General features: G+C 44.4%; 1 protein-coding gene across 4 annotated transcripts in view; it reads left to right on the forward strand.

The window, feature by feature from the left end:
* LOC138757128 (tyrosine-protein kinase JAK2-like) overlaps positions 1 to 21,999 on the forward strand; it is a 297,517-nt gene that overhangs the window by 18,586 nt on the left and 256,932 nt on the right. For 2 of the 4 annotated variants that reach the window (XM_069923978.1, XM_069923948.1), the window contains exon 1: positions 2,730 to 3,091. The exons of 1 other annotated variant lie outside the window; for it this stretch is intronic. The gene's annotated coding sequence lies outside the window, so the exon portion shown is untranslated. Of the gene's footprint in view, positions 1 to 2,729; positions 3,092 to 21,999 lie in introns of those variants that run through there. One more of the 4 variants, XM_069923956.1, reaches the window with a different exon arrangement.

Genomic DNA, 21,999 nt, shown 5'->3' on the forward strand with positions numbered 1-21,999 from the left:
ATGTCAAGCCGCTATTCTGTGCAGAGCTCCAACAGGAGGCTCCCGTTGTCGTTGCACTTGCCGACACCATGCTTGCCCAGGATTCCTGGCCAGGTTTCTGAGGCTTTGCCGACGCGAGCGTTGAAGTCACCAAGGATGACAACCTTGTCGGCTGTAGGGGTGCGTTGAATGAGGTTGCGCAGATCAGTGTAGAACTTGTCCTTTTCTGCTGGTTCCGCCTGGAGGGTTGGAGCTTGTTTTGAAGGGGGATTCGCATGGACGTGATCCGGTCCGAGTGGCCTGTTGGGAGGTTTTTGAGTTTGGAGGCAATGGAGTTCTTGACCATGAAGCCTACACCAGATAGGCGTCGTTCATCCATAGGCTTGCCAGACCAGTAGAGCGTGTAGCCCGCGCCGCGTTCTTGGAGGCTGCCTACATCTGCAAGGCGGACTTCACTGAGAGCGGCTATGTCGATGTCAAGTCTGAGGAGTTCATGTGAGATGAGGGCAAACCGATGTTCAGGTCGGTGGCTGTCAGCCTTGTCTAGCATGGTTCTGATGTTCCAGCATGCTAGCTTGAGTTTCTTAGCATCTTTTGAGGGGGAGGACGTGGAGGGGGAGGACGTGGACATGTCCTCGGCCTGCGCAAAGGAGCTTTTAGGTGGAGTGCAGCGTGCGCAGTCTGGCGCCACCCTTTACACCCATGGTTCGTGTGCCATGGCCAAGCAAGCTGGGACGTGGCAGCGAGGTCCTTGGGTCATAGGTTTTATATCGGAGTGGCCTTCTCCTATGCAGGTTTCTTACCCGGTCTGGAGGGTCCTGCATCCCCTCCTAGGTCGGACCATACCTGGTCGCAATCCAACCTGTTAGCCTCCACCTGCTTCTCGGGGCCTCCGCCTGCTTCATTTGCTGAGGCCGGGGCCGCCGCCTCCCCTTTGCTTTTGCTCGGATCGGGGCCGCTGCCGCCTACCCTCTGCCCGGTCTGGGGCCGGGGCTGCCGCTGCCTTCCCTGTGCCCGGACTGGGGCTGCTGCCTCCTTCTTTCTGCCCGGACCGGGGCCTCCGCCTGCCTCACTCTACCGAGGCCAGGGCCGCCACCTCCCCCTTGCTTTTGCCCAGATCGGGGCCGCCGCCGCCTACCTTCTGCTCGGAGTGGGGCCGGGGCCGCCGCCACCTACCCTCTGCCCAGACCGGGGCCGGGGCCACCGCCTCCTTCTTTCTGCCCAGACCGGGGCCTCTGCCAGTCTATGTACTGTTCAAATGGCTGTCTCCTCCCTCACCTGACCCAATACAAACCCTAGTTTTCCTGCCTTTACCTCAGATTCACCTGAGGACTATTGTGTCTACCAGCCATTGATTGTAAATTATTAAAAGCATGTTTGTACTCCTCTCTTGAGTGCATTCAGTTGTGTAACACTCCTGTTTCCTTCCACTGTTCAAACCATATCTTGGGTGTAATGGGGCAGCACAAGCCCATGGTCCAGAAAGGCCAGTTACCGTGTTGTGTGTCAAAATTCAAAGAAAAAAAAATTAAATCATGGGCGTGACTTTCATAGGTGTGTTGGAAAAATAAAACACGATTATTGTATCAATACAGCATATGTGTATTGGAAAAAATGATGATTTATCCACATGATTTGTGTTGGAACCAAGGGGTTAAGTAATCATAGAAAATATGCCTAGGTACTATTCATTATGTATTCATTAATCCTGCCTTCTTTGGCTTGGCTTCGCGGACGAAGATTTATGGAAGGGTAATGTCCACATCAGCTGAAGGCTCGTTTGTGGCTGACAAGTCCGATGCGGGACAGGCAGACACGGTTGCAGCGGCTGCAGGGGAAAATTGGTTGGTTGGGGTTGGGTGTTGGGTTTTTCCTCCTTTGCCTTTTGTCAGTGAGGTGGGCTCTGCGGTCTTCTTCAAAGGAAGTTGCTGCTCCATCCTCAACATAATCCTGTACTATGTAACAATTTACTATTTACTTCAAGTATACTGTTTATGGGAAATGGGAATGCAATTAAGTAACAGCCACAGTATGTAGCTAAGTTGGCTGAGTATAGTACATGCAGAATTTGCTGTCTCCAAACACAAAAGAGAGAAAATGTATGAACCAATCTAGGAGGAATGCTAAGACATGAGGAGGAGTTGAGTTGAACAGAAGACTATGGCTAAACGAGAACAAAGAGTACCATGACTGAGAATGTCAGAGACAAAGAAAATGTATCAACCAATTCAGTAGGAAGGTTAAGATGTTGAGTAGAACAGAAGGCTATGGCCAGATGAGTCCAAAGAAATAATTAGAAATATATGGGGTAAGAATTGATTTCTGATCAAGACAACAGGATGTTCTGGCCTTGAGGATTAAGATGGGAGGTCTACACCCTAGATAACTGCAGAGCATACCTTCTCCTATCACTTCATTCAACGAGCACGCTGGACTCAGACGACACATAGACTAAATTGAGGGTAGGGGAAAGCCAGAGTCCGAGATTTGATGGAATCATTTAAATGTTTTTTTTTTACACTTTAAGTTTACACTCTTAACTTTTGCAAATTACTGCGACTAATAAAACTAAATATTACTACTTCTTTCGTAATTTGTTTACGAAATTGTGCCGCCCACAATTTTTCAAAGTTCATCCCATAAATGAAGAAGGGCCTGAAAGTATGAAATGCAGTAACTGTCCTATCCTGACATCTAGTGGGAGACCAGGCGCTGGGGTGCGTTTATCATTTGTTAGAACTGGAAACGAAACAGCCACTAATCATCGATTCAGTCTCCAGACTAGTTCCGGGTGAAGGAAACATCTGCTTTTCTTTTTTAGCTCTGATTGTTAACCTTGTTCTTGTGTCAGGGAGTGGGAGAACTCTCTGGGTTGCGTTTTGGGCAGAGCGGGAGCCTTGCTGCTGTGGGAGAGGGTAAAATTGCCTCTGTGGTTCCCACCCTGCTCAGGTCTTGCGTTTCGATGGGCGAAGAGAGGCTTCAGCAGCTACTCTGTCCCAAGTAAACAGCATGAACCCCGAAAGTGCCCCAACTTCGTTCTTACGCGGATAATCTACTGCATTGATTCAGCCCGCTGCAGAGCCAAGGCCAGGTGTCGAAAACTGAGCGATCAGTAAGTGTTTTCACTTTACTTTCAGCCCGTTTTGCTGATTTAAAATTAAAGCTTCATTTTTACGCATGTTCGGCCAAGCCAGTGGTTTGCATTTTTCTATTGGGGCCCAATCCGGCATTAAAATATTCTATATTCGAGAGATTCTGGAATTTAAAAAAAAGATGCATCTATTTTTGGTTCGGTATTTAAAACGTAGTTTGATTCCTCGCAAAGCCTGTCAGTGCTGCCATGCATCAGGTGTCGGTCTTTTTAGCCCTCATTTAATGCCAGGTTGGGAGTTATTGAATAGTTTCCAACTAAATATTTAATAGTGGAGTTTTTGTTCCATTCTGTTTCAGTTTCCCGTGGTAAGAAAGCCCAAGTTCTCCCCTCCTTTTTTTTTACAATTAGTGGGGATTTGGCTTGAAATTACAAGAGGCCCTATCTTCCACTGGCTTGGAGTTGCTTCAACAAACTTTTTTGGAGGAAGTGATTTAATTGGGAGATGGTTGTAGTGCGTTCTTGCAAGGAGAGAGAGATATTGTAAATCTTAAGACTTGCATTTAAACTAACAGTTCCTCTATGTCCCCCTTCCTGGTATCGGGGACATTCATAGTTATTAAAAAGGTGCCACCCCTCCCTTCTCCATGACCAACACCTGGTTAGTCCTGTGTGGGTGCGTTGTTTGTGGCTCTGTTCTCCGAGCTATTGTGGGACTTTACTGGAGTGTTGCAAGCCCCTTCACTATCTTGTGTGCAGGGAAATGTGTACTTTCTTGCTTTCTCCTTTGTGTTCAAATTTAGGGCTGTAATCATCTTTCTGTGGTGTACAAGCTGACCAGCTCTCTTGTGGATCTTGCAGAAAAGACTGATAGCAAAGCCTTTCTGGATCTGATAGCTATTTCATTTAAAAAAAAATTAATTTCAACAATCTAGCATGGTAGAAAGCCCTTCTGGTCTATGAAACTTGTTTCACTCAGTGTCCCTACCAAACCCATACATTTTTGGAGAGTGGGAGGAAACCAGAGCATCTGGAGAAAACATACACAGGTCATGGGGTGAAGGTACAAACTCCTGACAGCACCAGGACTGTAATCGCTTTGTGCTAACTGCCTAATAGCTGTTCACCTGTGGTTTGATGTGAGGCTTTCACCTCTTGTCTGTTCCTGTGGCAGGTAGGAAGGATGGCTTTAAATATCTCCTCAGTTAACCCTCCTGTCTTTGACCATCTCTCCACATACAATCTGCCAGAATTTTGCTGTTATTCTTGGTGTCAAAAAGGCCTGCCATCAATTCAACTGAAGTTCTGGAGCTGTTGAAACACATAAAAGTAATAAAGCACAAAAATCCAACTCTGGAAGGTTATCCCTATTGTCTCCCATGAGGAAAGTTCTCCTCCACTGTTACTTCCCAGTGGGAAAAGTTTTATCATTCACAATACAGATCCACACATCAAGTGGAGCTGCATGGCAAACCATATAGAAAGTACTAATGATTGTATAATGCCATTTTCAAACTCTAAAGCCTTTGACTTTGTCATTTAAGAAAATGGTCAAGTTCTGACTTAATCTTTGCCAAGTATGAATGTCCTCAAAAAAACTGAACATTGTTCTCCATCTGTCAGAAATAAAACTTCTCACACATGAGTCTCTTTAAAACTGATGACACGACAAGCTTTATTTACAAGTCTGCAGAGTTGGACTCAACTGGCTTCTCACCAGTTAAGCCCCGATACATACAGTGCATTCATTTTTATACCCTTGTTGTTTGCCATTCCCCTTCTTATTAATACTGTTTTAATTGGTTAGTATTGCAAAAGCATTCTAAGTACAACTGCATTTTTAATTATCACGTTCATTACGTACGCTGCGAACTCTACATACACTAAATTCTGTTTCTCACCCTTCTTATCAATCTTTTGTCTCCTGCATGTCTCTCACTATGACCATGAAAAGATAGGTTTAAAAAAAAACATATCCAGCTGAACCTTTTGTCCTTGGCTGCTAGTAAGCTCCCTGTCTGTTCTGGCTTCCCTTATTATGATTAATCATCACATTTTAACTTAAGTCATTTTAACCTAAATTCTCTATATAACACCATCTACTCCATGATGATAAACAAACCACAATCTTAACCAGCAGGTCTCTCACAGACCCAATCCATGCGCAAACTTGGCTTATTTAAGGCTGAATAATTGCTCCAATCTTCTTTTTGATCTTCCTCACTGCAAGACTTCACCTTTAACAAGCAAGCCTTCAGTTGAAGAGGAGTTAGCTGACAGGGCCAGGAAATTATAGCAAGCAGATAAATTGTGCATAATTGCCTACTTGGAGGTCAAGTTGTGGTTGACTTCTTCAGTGATGTGTATGAAAGAATAGCCTACCACTGAATCTGTGGAAAACTGAGACCTCCACCAATCTTCCTTTGTTGCATAATTCCACCTCTGGCAATAAAAGTGTACAGCAAAATCCTGGAAAATGTGAACCCCTTTTCACAATGTCTCTCCAGAAAGGCAGATACCAATGGTGTTTAAGCATTAAACCAGTCATCCTTCAGAGCAGCCTTCAGCTGATTTGGGGATGAACAACATTGAGGGTCCTAATAATCAGCAGCGACTCTTGCCCTCCTATGCACTTTGGAATCCTACAGAACCAATGATTGATATGTTTAACCACTGGAGGAGTTCCATCAACCTCCAAATGTATTGGCAGGAGAGAAAAATTAATGCCTTTGGTCTCTACCAGGTCATTGTCTGCAGTGTTGACAACTTGGCCCTGTTCATTGGGAGGACCAGTTTATACAACAGTCATCTCCTGGTTTATGGGATGGAAAACTGGGAAAATATTCTGTGATTTCTCAATGTCTCTGTCTTGTGGGAATCTCTGGATCACTTAGTAGCAGAGAAGCAGCATCCAGGAAAATACAGAGTAGGATGAAAATCTGTCATAGGAGCCTGCAGAGGCCAAATGCAAGTTGTGGGATGGGAGAAATTAATACTAAATCATTCACCAAAACACCCTATTAAGTCCGAATCAGAACTTAAAGACACCATTTCAATCTTCATCCACCTCTTCAATTCATTAAACCAGAGTTGAAAGCACATTGCCACAACCCTAGGGATTGCCCTAGAGCAGGGGTGTCAAACTCAAATTCAGAGGGCCAAAATTAAAAACTTGGACTAAGTCGTGGGCCAAACTAAATATTTATTGAAAATTTTCAACAACATCTGCATGTTTTCTCTTCTTTCAACATGTGTATGTTAAACTTTTTCTTATTAAAATAAATGTTTAATAATAGTTTTGGTTTAACTTTCCAGAAGAAGCATTAACAAATGAGAAATAAAATATTCAATAAATAATATTTCTCTATAGCCTTTAAGCTCCTTTTAAATGTATTTTTTTTCACAAGCCAACAAGTCAAAAAAAAAACAACTTGCTTCAATGACAAACAGGTTTGTCTCCCACCTGTCTTTTCAATGAAAATCCAATCTTTCAACTATGAACAGTCCAAAGTTAACCAAAGAAAATATTAATCCAAGCTTAGCTTGCTACACTGTGATTTACTCTGATGCACCTGGGTCTAAACCAGATACTTGGCATCTCTTCTTAGATGCAAGTTCATCAAACTCTGGGGTCAGAGTTTGCCTCCCACCTGTCTTGAAAGGTCCTGTTTTCTGTCTTTTGTTTGGCCATTTTCGTAAGGGGTTTATTACATGTGAGTTAGGTGACAGGTTGCAGATGCAAATGAAACTGAAGAGAGGAGGTGGGGGCGATTAGCGGGCTGACGGGCCGGCGCCAACGCATTTGCAAAGCATTCTGGGATTTGTAGTATTAGCTGTGCATGCGCTATACTGGCGCGGCGGCCAGCGGGCCAGCTCTAATACATATTTGATGTGATCTTGCGGGCCAAATATAATTGTATCACGGGCCAAATTTGGCCCGCGGGCCTGAGTTTGACATGTGTGCCCTAGAGGAAGAAGTACTCTGATAACTCTGCACTGTATGTTGAATATATGCTAAATACAGAAATGTTGTTATGAACCTAATTTAGCAAAAAATTCAGATATTTCAGATTGTGATGAGTAGAGAGGTGATGGGGTAGGGAAGAATTTTTTTTACTGAAGTTAATTTAGTAGAAAAATTTCTCAGATTTTTCAGGTTAACTTTTGGTTTCCAGACAGCAAATGTCTTCATGTTAAATGTCCTGATTTGTGACTCATCAGTTATTTTTAGCATTCTGATTAAATTTAAATGCTGCTTTAGAAGTTCCACACGTACAGCATTCTGAAATGCTGAATCATTGATTGACATTTTCAAAATACAGTCCATCACTGACTGGAAATTTACCTGCATACTGTTCTTCCTGTAATGTTTGTATATCTCGCAAACAGGCTGGATATTTTTGATTATTCCCAGAGGGGTAAGGCTGTAGAGTCTAGCTGATTTTTTTTTTCCACAGAGCAAATAGGTGGGAGCAGTAACAAAATGAAAGAGAACCTTGCATTTCTGTAGCCACTTTCAGAATTATCCAAGACATTCTATTGCTAGTGAAGTACTTGTGAACTGTAATCATTGTTGTAATTTCTAAGCTTTTTCCTGGTGAGCTTCCACAATCTATGTTATGGTAAAGACCAGGCAATTTGCTTTTAGAAATATTGTTTGAGAAATATATTTTGGCCAGGACACCAAAGATAATTTAAAAATAGTACAATGGGATATTTTGCCTTCAACTGCAAGAGTCGATAGTGCCTTTTATTTAATATCTCCTACATAAAACAGCATTGATGACAGTCTAGAACTCCTACATTAGTTCAAATTGTGGTTATCTTTTCAATAAATGAAGTACAAGGCTGGATAGAAAAATAAATGCTCCAAAATGCTGTTAAAATGCTTCCATTTGTGCCATTGTGATGTAATACCCTTGCTTTAGTTGCACACTCTTACTTGAATTAAATCGTATGATCATCATGGCAGTAATCCTTCATTACACATTGTTAGATTATTATGTATATTCAAGTCGTCATGTTTATTTGTCGTTCATACCATAAACCTCGCAGAGTACAGTGAAAAACGAGATAGCGTTTCCCCAGACCATGGAGCTGGTTATTTACATGGATAAATTATTCAGAAACAATTTTTATAAATAACATATCACACTCATTAAATATCATGTTACATATGCTAGTCCAGTGTCCCCAGAGTTCAGAAGCCTCATGACCTGGAGGAAAAAGCTGTCTCATAATCTGGTTGTGAGGGCCCGAATGCTTCGGTACCTCTTCCTGGATGGCAGGAGGGAGAACCGATTGCGGGGAAAGGTGTGTAGAGTCCTTCACGATGTTTATGGCTTTCCACAAACAACTGTTGTTATAAATGTCCATTGTGGCAGGGAGAGACACCTCAATAATCCCTTCAGCAGTCTTTAATATCTGCTGCAGGGACTTGCGTTCTGAGATGGCACAGTTCTCGAACCAGGTGGTGATGCAGTTACATAGGATGCTCTAAATATATCCCCTGTAGAATGTAGTGAGGGTGGAGGGTGGGAGATGAACTTTCCTCAACCTCTGCAGGAAGTAAAGGCATTGTTGGGCCGCCTTGGCAATGCTTTTCATTTTGGGTTATCACCCAACACCTATCAGGATTAAATTCCATTTGTTGTGCCCTGACTGTTCTCCTTGTTATCAAAAATCCTCCTGATTTTCATGTAATCTGCATATCTAAATCATTAATGAATAGAACAAATGTTAAGGATCTCAACACTGAGCATCGTGGTACACCATTGATCTTCAGTTTCCAATCACAAAAACAACCTTCCATCACTACCCTCGGCCTTCTATTAACAGGCCAATAATTAATCCAATTTGCCAACTTGTCTGCGATCCCATGTGCTAGCAAAGAAATGGCACTAAGTCCCAATGCAATCCAGACAACTCCCTGAGGGTATGTGCCATTTCCTGGAAATGGTCTGTAACGCAATTTTTTTTCAGTCACACAAAGCCGTGACGTCAGAAAACACGAGTTGAAAAAGTTGTTTATTTATTATATTTTTGCATTAATTCCTTGAGAACAAATTGTATTCCGTATCTTAAATCTTTGGTGATTTATGATTTACAGAAGCAGTAAGGGCAAGTTTCTGTATCGCAGGGATAACCTGTACAAATAAATTCTGACCCAATGAAATCTATCTTCACAATAAACAATTTTTATTGCAAAGCATTGTGGATACAAAATTCCATTTAATTTAATTAGAAACCTAACCAGATTTAGTAAAAAGGAACAAAATCTTGTCATTTCTTATAAAGGGGAAAACAGGATTACTTTTATTACTGTTCATCTGCTCTGTAACGTGCTTACTAAGTTTACCATGAGGAGGCATGCAGTCAGCTGCACGTATCTGTAGTTTTTGATTTGCTGGAGTAGAAATTAATCCTCTTGTTATTTTTGCCAAATACTATAAATGTGGTTTCTGAAATGTGGTTTTATTGCTGGCACAATTTAAATTCAGAAGCAAAGTTTAAACTACATACTTTATCTGACAACAATGTAAACTTGTCACACATATGATTTTCTACTCTGATTTTTATCCACCGAGTAGAAAATCCTATTTCACAGGCAAGAAGGCAGAATAAAGCAGGTGAGTGGGAGGGAGAGAAGTGGCGACAAATATTGAAATCATATTTCTTACAAATGTCTGGTTCTCCAAAGTTGATCTTAACATCCAAGTAACACAATTTCCATTGAACCCTTGCCTATCATCCACAGACATTATATTTTACTGGCATAACTCCATAGCAGTTCTAAACAATTTGAAATGTATTTTGTTTAATAATTATTCTAATGGAAGCTTTACTTCATATTCCAAAAACTGAATGATTAATCAAGGAGCTGGTTCTGGCTAGGCTAAACTACAAATTAAAGTGACAGGAAATTGGAACAGCAGTCACCTTGGAATTTAACAAGGTTATTCTGCAAAATGGTGGCTCAATTTGTGTTTGTTTTCTCCAATTCACATTGTGAGCACCGGAGTTGGAGAGGGAACAAATCCTATCGGAATGGTGAAAAGGGAGTGGAGGGGAAGATGTATCTGGTGAAAGTGGAGTCTAGTAGAATGGAAGGTGAGAACAAAGAAGTCCTTTATCTGGCTGGAAAGAAAGAGGTGAGAGCAGATATGCAACAAATAGAGGGGATGCAATTAAGACCCTGTCATTGACAGAAGATGTTATAGATGAGAAAAATGAAGGACGTCTTGAAAGCATTTGTATGGAAAGTCATTATTGAACTATGTCGGATGGAAACTGAGTCCTTTGCAGGATGTAGCATTGGAAGAGGGGAAATCAAGAGAGCTGTGGGAGTCAATGAGGTTATAATGAATGTTGGTAGCTAATGCATCCCCTGAGATCAAGATAGAGAGATCAAGAAAGTAGGAAAAAAGAAGGCATCTTCAGTGAGAGCAGAGTGGAAAATAGTGATAAATGTTCTGTTAAGGTCTGCATGAGTCTGGATGCAGCACTGGTATAGTCATCAATAGAATGAGAAATGGATTGAATGACGGAACTGAAACAGGACTGTTTACTATATCCAACAAGGGAAAGGCACATCTTGACTCTTTGGCTACACCTTTTGATGTCTAGAAAGTCGATGGATTTGAAGGATAAGCTGCTTCATGTCAGAATAAATTTAGCCGGGTTAATGAAGGAAATAAAATGGGTCTCTGCTGAAAGAAGAAGTGGAAGAATCTCAGATACATCCTGGTGCGGAGTGAAATTGGAGGGATTGGATGTTCAGGATGCAGATCAGTCAGGTGGGAGTAGTCAAACCTGTAGTAGTCAAAGTGGAATCAGGTGATGTGGATGGAAGAAACTGGATAAAGTGAGGAAAATACACTCTGTGAGATAAGAGCAGACTGAAACAATAGGTTTGCCTGAATAATCCTGTTTATTAATCATGGGAAGAGGGAAGCAGGCTGCGCCTGGTTTGGGAATGATGAGCTGGCAGGAAGATCCATTGAGAAAATGAATTCAATGACAACCAGGAAGACAATAGCCTCGTGTTTATTCTTTGTCGAATAGGAGATGTGAAGAAGAGTCTGAGATCTAAAGTTGAGGCTCTTGAGAAGTAGATGTCAGTTCACCAAGTCATATGGTATTGTCATTAACAGCAGCATACTAAATGAAGTAGCAATTCATTTGAAGTTCTTCCAGTAGTACCTTGCACCCAGTCCTTATGGATTCTGCATTGTAAAATTTATCTTGCCATTTTTCCAGACACCTTTAATTGGTCTGAAAAGATGACCTGAGATTCCAGGATCCTGCAATTTTATTCTTTATTCCACACCCCAACTCTGACTTCTAACTTTGATGTGCACAACTCTAAAGATCACAAGTGTAGGGTTATAAAAGAGAATTTCTTCTTTAGAGTAGGTTTATTGTACTGACAATAATCACACCAGCAGTGTGAGTATAAGACAGCTGTAATAAATTAATATGTAAACTAAGAGGTCTTGTCTGGTGACCTAGTGGTGTAATTACATATCACCACATTCACCCCCCCCCTTAAAAAATTGTTAGCCCCCCCCGCCCCCACCCTGTCCTCCTTACCTTGTTTGTAAGTTCATAAGTTCAAAATTTTTCATGGCTTCCGTTGCCTTCTGGACCTCCTCGATAGTGGTATAGGGGTAGGGAGTGCAGTGTGCCTTTTGGCCGTTCTTTGTGGAGGTGTGGGAGTGGGAAGCACTAGATGGCCATGTGGCCGTGTGGGCTGGGGATCCTCTTGTATGGGATTGGGTCCTGCCATCAAGTCTAGGGTGATGATATTATGTGGGGCGGGCGTACCCAGGGTCCTGATTTCCGAAGTGGGTGGTATAGTCCTCTGGGGTGACTCGATGGACGATGTCGGACTCTGGCTTTACCTTACTCTTAATTTAGTCTATGTGTAGTCTGAGTCCAGCGTGTTCTTTGAATGAAGTGATAGGAGAAGGTATTCGGTTCAACAGTCAATTTATTACACAGCACAAGAATAAAACTTAACAGAGCTCTGGGTCACTCATTAGTTCATAGGTCACCTGCACAGTGAGCTACTCCCCAAGACTGACCCCTATTGTCCAGTTGGTTCAGTTTATATAGGTCAACCTTATCATACAGAACAAAAGTTGGCTTCCTTTGCTAGATTTCATTATCATACAGAACAAAAGTTGTCTTCCTTTGCTAGATCTTTTTGCATAAGGGTTATCACAAGTCATCTCCTGTTTTGCAGATATCTGGAGTGTAGCACTCCCATCTTAATCCTCCAGGCCAGACTATCCTGTTGTGTTGATCAGAAATTAATTCATCCCCAGATATTTCTAATCACCATTCTGTTCTTGTCTGGCCAATTTCTGCTGTTCTCTTTAACACCTCCTCATGCCTTAATCTTCCTCCTAGACTGGTTTTCCATTCCCTTTGTTTCTTGCAGGCCATTCTTTGTTCTGGTCCAGCCTGTGTCTCCTGTGCTACTCACCACCTCCTTCAGTTTGAGCATTCCTCCTAAATCGTTTTATGCATTTCCTCTCCCTGTATTTTGGAGAGACAATTTTGTTCAGCCAACTTTGCTCCATGCTGTGATTGCCACTTAATCACATTCCTTTTTCCCTGAACCATGCAGTAAATATACACTTATTAATTAATCATTTATTTCATACTGTTTTAACCCCTAGATTCCAACAACGACTGTTCTAGTGACTGCTGCTGCGCTCCTTGTTGATCCATAGACATCTGTGTTTTGTGATGAAAGTGTACTGAGAGTTCGCGTGCTCAACTCCACTTGATCCACCAGCGGGTCCGCTTTGTGGGGTCTGCAGTGCTTCCGGAGGAGAACAAGTCCCGGTGTCATCATCCACTTAGGCAGCACTGTGCCCGTCATGGCTTTCCTTGTGAAAGAAAGGATACGGTCATGTGGGGTCATGTTAGTGGCAGTACACAACGAAGAACATAAAGTGTAGGGCTTCTGGCAACACTTCTTGCCATCTAGTAACAGGCAGGTCTTTTGCTTTTAAGGTCAAGAGAATCATTTTCCAGATAGTGGCATTTTCCCTTTCAACTTGTCCGTTCCCCTGGGATTGTAACTTGTAGTGCGGCTGGTAGCAATCTCGCTCTCATGCAGGTACTGCTGTACTTCTGCGCTTATGAATGCAGCTCCCCTGTAGTTCGGGTACCCAAATATGCTCAAGATGGGTGGGAGGCATTTTATAACAGTGGCTGCTGATGCACCAGAACACGGGATTGCGAAGGGGAAACAGGAATATTCATGTATTATGTTTAGGAAATAGACATTTCTATTATTGGACGGGAGCGGGCCTTTAAAATCGAGGCTGAGGCGCTCAAAAAGTTTGGTAGCTTTTACCAGGGTGGCTTTGTCTGGCCGGTAAAATTGTGGTTTGCATTCTGCACACATGGGGCAGCTCTTGTTCACTGACCTCACTTCCTCTACTGAAAATGGGAGCTTTTGGGTTTTAATGAAGTGAAACAGTCTAGCTACCCCCAGGTGGCCCAGTTTATTGTGCAAGCTCTGCAACTGGGATATGTGTTTAAGGATGGCACAAGTGCCTCTGGACAGTGCGTCTGGGGGCTCGTTGAGTCTCCCGGGGTGGTATAGAATGTCATAGTTAAACGTAGAACATTCTATCTGCCAGCGCAGGACTTTTTCATTCTTAATTCTTCCCCTGTTCTGGTTATCGAACATAAAAGCCACAGACCGTTGGTCCATGACGAGGGTGAAGTGTTTGCATGCCAGATAATGTCGCCAGTGCCTTACTGCTTCCACAATGGCTAGGGCCTCCTTCTCTACTGCTGAGTGTCTTACTTCTGACCCCTGTAGGGTTCGCGAGAAAAAGGCCACCAGTCGTTCATCTTGGTTTATGGTTGCTGTCAGAGCCACATCGGATGCATCTGTTTCTACTTGAAATGGAATCGACTCATCTATGGACCGCATGGTTGCTTTAGTGACTATGGTCCCTAATGTCCCTAAATGCTCTGGTTGCTGCTGGGCACAGTGGGGAAAAATGTCGGCGTAGTTGGGGACCCATTGGGCGTAGTAAGCAAACAGTCCCAAACACCTTTTTAGTGCTTTCAGCGTGTGTGGCACTGGGAGGTCTTGGAGAGGGTGCATACGGGCTGGGTCTAGGCTGATTTGCCCGTTCTACACTAAGTAGCCCAGGATTGGCAACTTCCTGGCGCTAAAGATGCATTTGTTCCTGTTGTATGTTAGGTTCCTTTCCTCAGCTGCCTGGAAGAAGCGTTTTAAATTCATGTCATGATCCTCCTGAGTGTGGCCACAGATTGTCACATTGTCTAAGTAGGGGAACACTGCTTTCAGTTGGAACTCATTTCTCTCTGAAACAGGGACACTCCATTGGTGACATCGAAGGGAAGTCGCAGAACTTGATACAGCCTGCCGTCTGCCTCAAGTGCTGTGTAAATGCGATCGCTGTTTCTAATGGGCAGTTAATGCCTTCAGGTCTATGGTGGAGAACACCTTGTACTGCACAATTTTGTTGACCATGTCGGCTATACGTGGCTGGGGTGAGACATCTAGTTGTGTAAATTTGTTGATTGTCTGGCTGTAATCCACTACCATGCGTAGTTTTTCTCCTGACTGTCCCTTCGCTGTACTTCCTGCTCTTTGTGGCTATTGGTATGCATTCTGTGGTCAGGTGTGTGAACAGCAGAGGGGGTTTTATGATCAGGACAGACAGGCTGCAGTGTTGTTTCTTTATAAGTTGTAGGGGGGTGGGGTAGGGGGGTGGGGTAGGGGGGTGGGGTAGGGGGGTGGGGTAGGGGGGGGGGGTGGGGTAGGGGGGGGGTAGGGGTGGGGTGGGGGGGTGGTGTAGAGGGGTGGGGTGATGGGGTGAGGCCCATTGTGCACTATTGTAAGGCTTTCTAACTGGCACTGAAAATCTAACCCCAATAGTACTGGGGCACAGAGGTGAGGGAGTACTAGTAATTTGAACCCTTCATATTTTGTGCCCTGGATTTCTAGAGTAACCCTGCAAAACTGTTTTACCTCAGCAGCAAGGCTGCTGGCTGCTGGCAGGATCCTCTAATTCTTTTCAGGTGCGTGTGGGGAGGGCAAGGCAGTTGACTAACCCCTGTTCAATAAAACTTTCAGACCTTCCACTATCTATTAAGCAATTTACCCTCACATCATTAATTTTGATGCATACAGTGTTGTCAAATAAATTGTGTGGACTCGCCTGATTCATTCGTAGGGAAGCAAGTCTGGAGTGTCCTTCATGCCCTTCCATCCAATAGTACTCGGCGTCATATTCATCTCCTGAAGACTGTGTCCTCTGCTTTGTAGCATTTGTCCAAGATGGCCGGCTGCACATCGCATTATTCTTCTGTTTGTCTGTGGAAAAAGAAGAGCTTTCCTGCTTCTCATTAGCAGGAGAATGGGCCTTGGCTGTGGCCTTGGGGCTTCTGCAGACTTTTGCATAATACCCACGTTTTCTACAGTTGGAACAGACATTTTCTCTGGCAGGGCAGAGTACCTGGGGTACTTTCTTTGTTCACAGAAAAAGCACTTGGGACCCTCAAGGTGCTGCTGCTGCTATGAATTCCTGTGAGGCAGCATACTTTTCTTTTCATGGGGCTAGGGAGTCCAGCAGTGTGACGTTTGTCCCAGCCCCAGGGTCGTGTGAGTACTCCTCCAATTCTTTCCAGGTGCTTTCTAAAGCTTCTGCAATAGTCTCTGCCTCATCTAGCCCCACCATTCCTTTCTCCAGCAATCGATGTCTCATCTCAGTGGACCGTATGCCCGCAATAATTCTGTCTCTAATAAGGTCCTCTGCATACTCCTGAGCTGATACTGCTTTAAAGTTGCAGTCTCTCGCCAGGTCTTTTAAAGAGAGTATAAAGTCTCTGGCAGACTCCCCTACTTGTTGTGACCTGGTCATGAGCCTGTACCGGGAATGGAGTTCACTATGCCCCTCACTGTAATGCCTCTGTAAAGAGCTCATTGCCTCTTGGTAGGACCTTGCATTCTGTATCAGGGAGTAAGGGTGGTCGCCCAGCTGCGCTAACACCAGCATTAATAACTCTTTATCTGATGCCTCAGCATCCTCCATGTAATTCAGAAAGCATCTCTGCCAGTGGCCGAAGTGTGTGCTGACTCCGGGATTTCTGGGGTCGATCTCCAATCTCCATGTGGTGTCTGGGTCTAGGTGTAGCAAGGGCGGACCCTGGGGTATTGGGAGCTGCTGGTAGAGCTTCTGTGGGGCTTGTGTCTGCTGGAGGAGTAACCTGGGTGCTTGGGGCTGTTGGCTGAGTCTCTGGCTTTGGGACGTTTGCAGCGGTTTAGGGGAGATCCCAGCGGTAGCGTCCAGTCTCCATGGTACTGGGGAAACTGCTGCTGTGGGAGTGATGGTAGCAGTGTCTGCCTTCCCTAGCTTTGGAGTGGTTGGGAATTCTGCACATACGTGGCGATTGAGACCACGATTTGTGGAGATCCTTCCACCCGCGCTTGTAGTGGCCCCTTTCTGATCGAACCAGGGTTTAGGGTTGATGCCTGTACTGGCGAACCCATGGGCAGGCAAGGCTCTTGGCCGTTTCTTACCTGTCCTATCGTACTTCTGTGGTCTTCCCCACATTCCACCACGATTCCAGTACAGTGGTCCCTTGCAGTCTCTGTCCCCGGATTTCATTCTTCAGGAAGAGTCTCCAGGTGGTCCACTGGTCTTTTAGTTTGAGGCTGTATCCAGATGACCGTGGTCCCTACAGACTTTCAACCCTGTCAGGGAACATAAGATTGGCTTGAGTTTCGAATGTGGCAACAACCACCTTTATTTTCTTCACCTGGGAATTTCACAGTAACCTCCTGGTCACCACATGAGGTTCACTCTCCGAATACCTCTTTACGGTTAGCAAATGACCTTCTTTGACACAACTCTTTTCCTCATGTTGAAAAATGGAACTATAGAGTTCAAGGGTAATCAAAAGCTTAGAAGCAAGCTTAGCTCTCTTATACCTGCACCAATGAAGCAATTAAACATATCTGAGTACTCACAAACACCTGTGAAGCCAAATGTCCCAAATATGATGGCCTGAGATGAGGGAACTGTGTATAAAAGTGCTATAATTTCAACATGGTCAAACCAGAACATAAACAAATAACCTTAAATAAAATTTGGAATGTTTGATTATCAATTTCAAGCTATGGAGCATTGGGGTAAATAAAGGAAAAAAGTGTCTTTATCCCAAACATTATGGAGGCCCTGTATGTACTCTGACAACAAATTTGAACTTTGATACTTTGCAAGAGGTGCACTCATGTCTTACTATCAATACATAGGGCAGCACAGTAAAATCCCCATTAACCAGCAAAGAAATCACAGAAAATAATTAAGTAAAAAATACAAAAGTTTAAAATTGGTACCCCCTGACAGTCAGTTTGCCAATCTCAAGCAAGCAGCAAATTCACTTGTCTGATATCTACCAATCCCCATAGTTACCCGATACCAGGGGTTTTCATGTATTGTAATATGAGGAAGAGGACCCATGATTCGGAGCCGAACAGGAGTGTGGGTATGACAACGGCTCTGTATACGCTTATCTTTGTGAGGTTTTTCAGTTGGTTGTTTTTCCAGACTCTTTTGTGTAGTCTTCCAAAGGCGCTATTTGCCTTGGCGAGTCTGTTGTCTATCTCATTGTCGATCCTTGCATGGGTCCTCTACCGGCACCACCTACGGCTCCTAGAACGCTTCCACCAGCGTTGTCTCCGCTCCATCCTCAACATCCATTGGAGCGCTTACACCCCTAACGTCGAAGTACTCGAGATGGCAGAGGTCGACAGCATCAAGTCCACGCTGCTGAAGATCCAGCTGCGCTGGATGGGTCACGTCTCCAGAATGGAGGACCATCGCCTTCCCAAGATCCTGTTATATGGCGAGCTCTCCACTGGCCACCGTGACAGAGGTGCACCAAAGAAAAGGTACAAGGACTGCCTAACGAAATCTCTTGGTGCCTGCCACATTGACCACCGCCAGTGGGCTGATAACGCCTCAAACCGTGCATCTTGGCGCCTCACAGTTTGGCGGGCAGCAACCTCCTTTGAAGAAGACCGCAGAGCCCACCTCACTGACAAAAGGCAAAGGAGGAAAAACCCAACACCCAACCCCAACCAACCAATTTTCCCTTGCAACCGCTGCAATCGTGTCTGCCTGTCCCGCATCGGACTTGTCAGCCACAAACGAGCCTGCAGCTGACGTGGACTTTTTACCCCCTCCATAAATCTTCGTCCGCGAAGCCAAGCCAAAGAAAAGAATATGAGGAAAGATTTGATTGACTAGGCTTGTGTTCAATAAAGTTTAGAAGAATGAAAGGTGATCTCATTGAAACAAACAAAATGTTTATTGGGAGAGGGGGTGGGGGAGGGGAGGGGGAGGAGAAACAGTCCTGCCAAGTAAAGCAACACTTCACTTGTGAATTTATATCTGGTGCTCCTGTTGTGGCCTTCTGTAAGTCGGAGAGACTGGATGCAGATTGGGAAATTGCTTCTCTGTCTGCTGAAATAGCAGGGATCTCCCAGTGGCCATCCATTCCAATTTCACGCTCCATACTTTTGTCGACATGTCTGTCCATGGTCTCTTGCATTTCCAGACTGAGATCACTCAAATTGGAGGAACTGTACCTTGTATTCTTTATCAGCACCCTCCAACCAGATGGCATCAACATCAACTTCTCTGGTTTCCATTGCCTCTTCCTTTCCCTGAACCCTATGTCCAGTTTCCTTGATCGCTCTCTCTCTCTCTCCTCTTTCCTCCTCCCCCTCTGTCTCCTCTCTTCCAGCTCTGCATAAACAGAGCCACCTCCCTCCCTAATAAATTCTCACCTTTCTTCTTCTGTTCCCCCATTCATATCCAAGTGTGGCCTTTTGGCTGTTGGCTTGTGCTTCCCCCTCAGCCTTTTTACTCAGGCTCTTGCCTGCTTTGTGTTTATACCTTGAAGAAGTGGTTAGGCTCGAAACGTTGGTTATATATCTTTGTTTCTTATTGTGAGAAGCAGAGGTGCCTTCACAGATTTCACTCGAGACAAAAATTGAGAACAAAAAACATTTATTTTACAACAGTGCAAAGTTGGGTGCTTCCCCTTACCCTGGGAATACACACACGTACTGGGGCTTACCCAACTTTTTATACATTCTATTTCAGCACAGAGGTACCTCCCCCCCCCCCCCCCCCTTAACATTCTTCTACCTCCTGGATTGATTTGGCATTGGGTAATTCTGCCTAGGTGCAGTTTGTGTACCTTTCTGTATGTATACTTGTTTACCAGGAAGTGTCATGTCTTCGTTCTTATTCATAAATCTCAACCGCCAAGACTTGCTAAATCTATCTACTTGCTATAAGACCCCTATTCTATTATACTTGCTTAACCCTTCTTCACACTCTATTCTACTCCACCCTTATTCAACCCATCATAATTCATTCCTATTTAGCAATTGATTAACTTCCCATATTCCATTATCTCTCACACTTTGGCTTGGCTTTGCGGACGAAGATTTATGGAGGGGTATGTCCACGTCTGCTGCAGGCTCGTTGTTGACTAACAAGTCCAATGCAGGACAGGCAGGCACGGTTGCAGCAGTTGCAAGGGAAAATTGGTTGGTTGGGGTTGGGTGTTGGGTTTTTCCTCCTTTGTCTTTTGTCAGTGAGGTGGGCTCACAAAGATCAGTGTGTACAGAGCCGTTGTCATACCCACGCTCCTGTTCGGCTCCGAATCATGGGTCCTCTACCAGCATCACCTACGGCTCCTAGAACGCTTCCATCAGTGCTGTCTCTGCTCCATCCTCAACATTCATTGGAATGACTTCATCACCAACATCGAAGTACTCGAGCTGGCAGAGTCTGCAAGCATCGAATCCATGCTGCTGAAGACCCAACTGCGCTGGGTGGGTCACGTCTCCAGAATGGAGGACCATCGGCTTCCCAAGATTGTGTTCTATGGCGAGCTCTCCACTGGCCACCGAGACTGAGGTGCACCAAAGAAGAGGTACAAGGACTGCTTAAAGAAATCTCTTGGTGCCTGCCACATTGACCACTGCCAGTGGGCTGATATCGCCTCCAACCGTGCATCTTGGCGCCTCACAGTTCGGTGGGCAGCAACCTCCTCTCACATTATGGATGCTGTAACCTACTGAGTTCCTCCAGCTTATTTGTGTTTTTACTCCAATCATAGAGCCTGCAGATTTTTGTGTTTCATTCCAGCTATGCTGTATCTCGCTTTGATGCAGCAGTCATTGTTTACTTGTGAAATTGTATGATAAATATCAAGGACTAGTTTCATTATGGTGGATCACATCCATGATCCGTCTGTTTTCTAACTTTCACTGATAAGATCCCCTTAGGGAGGTGACCAAAAAGGCAATAAATCGTAATTTCCTTTCCACCATAATGAACAAAGTCATCACAGATCTGTCCAAAAGATCAAAGCTTGAAAATTCCTCATCTTTACAACTTAATTCCTAAGTGAGTCATTAGAAAGTTGCTTAACATCTGTTCTTTTACAAAACCTGTGTATTTATCACCTTTTAGATTTGGGCTCTGTGTGTAATAGCCTGGAAAATCTATAGTAATTTTCATTGAGAAATAGTGCAGTGTCTTTTGTCCAGGAACAGAGAGGAAGAAGGCCTGCAACATGATTTCATAGAGGCATGCTGGCTCTGGGAAGAATTGATGTGAGTGTCGTCATGCAAATGTAATACTGATGCCTTGAAAGACCAGATCACTGTAAAAAAAAAAAACTACCATCAATTATTTGGAATCTGGAAGCATATCACCACAGTCTCTGCAACCAGGTTCGGAGGGGGAGGGGGTGTGGTGGGGGTTTGCTGGCCAGGATCTCTTCATGTGCTGTGGCTGAGAAGTAGTATGTGGTCAGGCCAGAGGTTTGAGGCATCATTGAGGTGGAAGTGGCTGAAGTCACTATTATATGACTAAGGAGAAGGTGCTGGGGAAGTTGAAAAATCTGACGGTGGATAAATCACCTGAACCAGATAGGCTACACACCAAGAGGTAGCTGAGGAGATTGTGAAACCATGTGTGGTAATCTTTTAAGAATCATTAGATTCTGAAATGTTTCTGGTTCTTGAGGACTGGAAAATTTGCATCTGTTACGCCACTTTTTAAGAAGGGAGGCAAACGACTGGAAATTATAGGCTGGTTAGCCTGGCTTCAGTGGTTAGTAAGATGTTAGAATTTATTATCAAGGATCATGTTTCGGGCCACTGAAGGCATATGCCGACTAAAGTCGGCATGATTTCCTGAAGGGGAAATCTTGCTTGACAAATGTTTCATTTCTTTAAGGAAATAACAAAGACAGACAAAGGAGAGTCAGTGGATGTTTACTTGGATTTTCAGAAGGTCAGCAAAATGAATTTTTGCCTTGTAGGGGAATTAAGGGTTATGCAGGAAGGATGGATCTGGGTCCACAGCCAGATCCACTGTGATCTCAGTGAATGTGGGCTGGATGGATGACTCTTGCTTCTGTTTCTGATCTCTTTGGGAACATTGCAGCCACTGCAGATACCTGCACTATTGCAGCCTCCACAACTGACACATGATGCGGGAAGTACACAATATAAAGCTGCTTCCTGTGGCAGGGCAAGGCCAGGGGCCCACATCTCTGCTCCTTCCCATCCCAGCCTCCACTCCCCTCTTCCCAGTCACTGACAGGATGCCGGGGGGGGGGGGGGGGAGGAGTGGTTGCTGGGGGGGGGGGGTGGGGGGGGGAGGAGTGGTTGCTGGGGTATGGAGCGGTGTAACCTCTGTGCTGTCTGGTACTGACTCGCCGTCTTGTGGGGCCAGGGCTTGCCTGTGGTCACTGACAGGACCTTCACTGCTGCTGCAGTGCCAGCTCTGCTTGGCTTTGTGCCTGGATGAGGTCCTTCAGCCTCTCCTCTCCAG

The sequence above is a fragment of the Narcine bancroftii genome, chromosome 1, assembly GCF_036971445.1.
Source record: "Narcine bancroftii isolate sNarBan1 chromosome 1, sNarBan1.hap1, whole genome shotgun sequence".
Classification (NCBI taxonomy): Eukaryota; Metazoa; Chordata; class Chondrichthyes; order Torpediniformes; family Narcinidae; genus Narcine; species Narcine bancroftii.